Below are 5,000 nucleotides of genomic sequence, written 5' to 3'. Positions count from 1 at the left end.
CCCCCTTAACTAATCATCCTTTGTAGCGTGATGCGGACAGGGAAGAAAATCAAGAAGTGGAAGGATAATTGCATTTATCTCCGGTGAGATCAAAGGTAGGCGTAATATATAAATTAAGATTTCATTTGAATGGATTACCTAAGGGTGCTACGTGATTGCCATTGTGGAGGGAACTTAATCGATTTATATCGATGTCTCTCAGTAGGGTTTCCAGAATGGTTCAATAGATGTAGTTTGTTAAAATGGCTTCCATACCATACCAATGGAATGCAATATTATTCATTTTACGGATTACTCATAAGATACCAGATTCAACATATAAATATTATTCATATGACGACAAAAATCTCAGAGCTGCAATATGCTTAATTGAAAAAATATCAATATTTCTAATTTTTAAAACGAATATTATATTTATTAACGAAAGAAAACTGTGCTTTGAACCAGGGAAGGGAAATAAGAACCCGCACTTGAAGTAAGGTAACTTTGATAAGCACCGCACCTAAAAAAAATCGAGTGCGGTGCTTGGTGCTAGTATGAAAATTTGGTGTCTAAATTCTATCCTCTTTTAAAATGTTGTAAAAACGGAATCCACCATGTGAAATTACGGGAAAAAGACAACACTTGGAACCTGGTTTTGTTTCCACCTCTTCAATAATTTTTTTCACTATCAAAAGGTAATTTCCTAATTACCGTAAATTAGATACTTTACCTGCAGAAACCTCACTCGAATGAAAATATTGCTTCATATTTTCAGAAAAAAAGTGCAAAAAAAATCACTTTGAAACGGTTCGGAGAAGCTGGGGGAAGCACGTTTATATTTTTTTAATTTGTCCGCGTAAAGACAAAATTCATATTCACCTTTGCCAACATTATAAAGATCCACACATTACAGATTCTTCATCACTCATCACTTTTTACACTGTAACATATATTGCATTCCTGTTAATTGATTTAGAATAAATATTCTTGAAAAATCAGTGGAAAAATAAGCACCCTCAACCTAGGTGCCTATAATAAGCACCGAAAAAAAATGGGTGACTAAAGCACAGCACCTTTGACTTTTTACAAATCTGGGTGGCTAAGTTCGTTCCCTGCTTTGAACAATTTGAAAATAAGTTTATTGTTGTTAAAATATATATTCAAACAAATAATGAACTTCAACCATATTCCTAACAGCTAAAAAACACAGTACACAGTAAAATTGATTACCAATCTGAGATACAAAGGTAACATAACAAGAATCACGAAGCCGTGCATAATTTGCGAGAGATTAATGCCTGCTGCTGTTTGCGTGTACGATATTCTGACATATGTTTTGCATGTTACTCGACTTTGAGACGACAGGGCAATCGTGGAGCGGCCGTTAATTACGCGTATTTCATGAGACATGAGCTCGTGTGCGTTAAGGTGTATTCGTGTGAGCATTAGCTAATAGTACACTCACGCTCGGTCAGGCAATGAGTGGTTTAGTGCATTAATTGAAATGAATAGTTTGATTGCTTGTCTTTGTTCTGTCGCCGGAAAATGGGTTAATTGTTTGAAGGATGTTCCTGGGATTGAACACAAACACCCGCACGCATGATAAACAGCTGGTAATTGGAACAAATCCTCGATAGATTTATGTCCACTGAAATAATGATGAATGTGGTTGATTAGGCGCATGGATCCACGTGTATTGGCTTGATTGGCCCTTTTAAGTCCGCTTGGATGACACACGGAGCCTTGTGCACTAGGAATGACAGATATATCTCGAGTTGCATTTCAACATATTTCTGCCTACACAGAGAGTGCACTGTGCATTGTTAGTGCCATGTTTCAACAAACAATAAAATCATTGCTCTAAAAGCCTCCGCAGAAGTTCGTCCTTGCCGTCGTCAGAGCTATGTGTTTGCACAAGTGCATCGTTGTTGTCGTCAGTCAGTACTGTAAAGTGCAGCGAAGCGTGAGTTGATCCTTCAAGTTGGCTTTGTTTTCATCCACAAGGCACTTTAGCTACAGAGGGTAGAGGTCCTCTAGAATAATTGCTTATTTCCTGGATCGTTAGTTTAGTTTGTGTAAATTTATACAACTAGCATCTTTTCCAACGAAATCATACTGAAAATGTAGCTGATTTTCTAATTTTCATCATAATAAAATGAGTTTTAATAATTTTTCAAGTTCTAAAAATCTCTCATCTCTCATCTCTCATCTCTCATCTCTCATCTCTCATCTCTCATCTCTCATCTCTCATCTCTCATCTCTCATCTCTCATCTCTCATCTCTCATCTCTCATCTCTCATCTCTCATCTCTCATCTCTCATCTCTCATCTCTCATCTCTCATCTCTCATCTCTCATCTCTCATCTCTCATCTCTCATCTCTCATCTCTCATCTCTCATCTCTCATCTCTCATCTCTCATCTCTCATCTCTCATCTCTCATCTCTCATCTCTCATCTCTCATCTCTCATCTCTCATCTCTAATCTCTCATCTCTCATCTCTCATCTCTCATCTCTAATCTCTCATCTCTCATCTCTCATCTCTCATCTCTCATCTCTCATCTCTCATCTCTCATCTCTCATCTCTCATCTCTCATCTCTCATCTCTCATCTCTCATCTCTCATCTCTCATCTCTCTTCTCTCATCTCTCATCTCTCATCTCTCATCTCTCATCTCTCATCTCTCATCTCTCATCTCTCATCTCTCATCTCTCATCTCTCATCTCTCATCTCTCATCTCTCATCTCTCATCTCTCTTCTCTCATCTCTCATCTCTCATCTCTCATCTCTCATCTCTCATCTCTCATCTCTCATCTCTCATCTCTCATCTCTCATCTCTCATCTCTCATCTCTCATCTCTCATCTCTCATCTCTCATCTCTCATCTCTCATCTCTCATCTCTCATCTCTCATCTCTCATCTCTCTCTCATCTCTCATCTCTCATCTCTCATCTCTCATCTCTCATCTCTCATCTCTCATCTCTCATCTCTCATCTCTCATCTCTCATCTCTCATCTCTCATCTCTCATCTCTCATCTCTCATCTGTTTCCTCATCTTTTTATTTCATTTTTAGCATCTAGATTCTCCTCACTTGTATTTTTGTTGTTATAAAATTACATAAAAGTATTTAGGCGCTGGATAAAAATAGGGAGGTTTCCTCTCACTTTTCCATTATAAAAGCATGTTTAGCTTATTGTCAACCTCGTTCGACGTAGGTTCCACCCTGGAGGAAGTTCAAGCTTTGCGCAATTGTGTTTACAAGCCAATGTTATGAAACAACAACATAGCTTGCAACATTACATGCTTCTGTTATTTTGATTTTTTTTGCGGTTTATTTCATTTGTATATTTAATTTTTAATTTTTGTTGCGTTATTTTACGACATTATCTTAATAATTTAAAACTATATTAAATTCATAGACGTATTTTTTGAGCATTTTACTAATAAGCAACATAAAAACATAAAGTCGCTTTTAAGCAGTGCTGCTCGCAAAGATGGGACTTGTTATTCTACACAATTCTCCGTTTGTTGTCGTCCTCGACGTAGGCTCAGTCGTACTCAAGTGCTGTGACAGTGTCATGACGGCCAAGTACACGAGAATTGCCTTTAGTATGTTTGTAACAAGCTGGTCTGTTGTGTATTTTTTTAAAACTCGTAGCAAGAAGAGTTAATTAAATTTCAAAAAGAGCCAAGATGTTTTTAAGATAGGAAATCCTACAGTTTCATTTCATTCATTTCATTCATTTCATTCATTTCATTCATTTCATTCATTTCATTCATTTCATTCATTTCATTCATTTCATTCATTTCATTCATTTCATTCATTTCATTCATTTCATTCATTTCATTCATTTCATTCATTTCATTCATTTCATTCATTTCATTCATTTCATTCATTTCATTCATTTCATTCATTTCATTCATTTCATTCATTTCATTCATTTCATTCATTTCATTCATTTCATTCATTTCATTCATTTCATTCATTTCATTCATTTCATTCATTTCATTCATTTCATTCATTTCATTCATTTCATTCATTTCATTCATTTCATTCATTTCATTCATTTCATTCATTTCATTCATTTCATTCATTTCATTCATTTCATTCATTTCATTCATTTCATTCATTTCATTCATTTCATTCATTTCATTCATTTCATTCATTTCATTCATTTCATTCATTTCATTCATTTCATTCATTTCATTCATTTCATTCATTTCATTCATTTCATTCATTTCATTCATTTCATTCATTTCATTCATTTCATTCATTTCATTCATTTCATTCATTTCATTCATTTCATTCATTTCATTCATTTCATTCATTTCATTCATTTCATTCATTTCATTCATTTCATTCATTTCATTCATTTCATTCATTTCATTCATTTCATTCATTTCATTCATTTCATTCATTTCATTCATTTCATTCATTTCATTCATTTCATTCATTTCATTCATTTCCGTAACATGTTGTATCTTCAGGTATTTTGTTTTCAATCTGGTTCAAGTATCCGTTGTCTCATTACCCCCGAGAACTGTTCAAAACAAAAATCCATTTATCAAGATCTAATAAATTACACTCCCCTTTTAACAAAGGTAATTACAGCCAATCTTTTCCGAATATAAATAGCACAGCCAAGGTGCAAACCTGCCCCCACTTTTGCACACACTGTACTAGGATGGATGTATATCGCAGTGCAAAGTTAATTCCACACCGATTTCACCGTGATTTGCTGGCGAATTGTTGGCACTCAGGTACGTACTTGAACTTTTATCAAACGGAAAAAATAAAAGTTTACACTCCGCAGTAAATGAAAAACGTATTGCAGTCTGTGGATTAAATACAGAAAAAAAACTGAAAAACAGCCATCAACGAGAGATTATCACTATCTAGTTTCGAGCATTGCACACGTACAAGTACACACACACACACACACACACACACACACACAATCACAGACACTCGAACCTCTGATAATCCTGACAGCTCCCGCAATGCCCCAGTAATTAAGCCG

This window comes from Culex quinquefasciatus, chromosome 2 (genome assembly GCF_015732765.1).
Source record: "Culex quinquefasciatus strain JHB chromosome 2, VPISU_Cqui_1.0_pri_paternal, whole genome shotgun sequence".
Classification (NCBI taxonomy): Eukaryota; Metazoa; Arthropoda; class Insecta; order Diptera; family Culicidae; genus Culex; species Culex quinquefasciatus.
The sequence above is the reverse complement of the archived record's forward strand: the minus strand, read 5'-3'. Positions refer to the sequence as shown.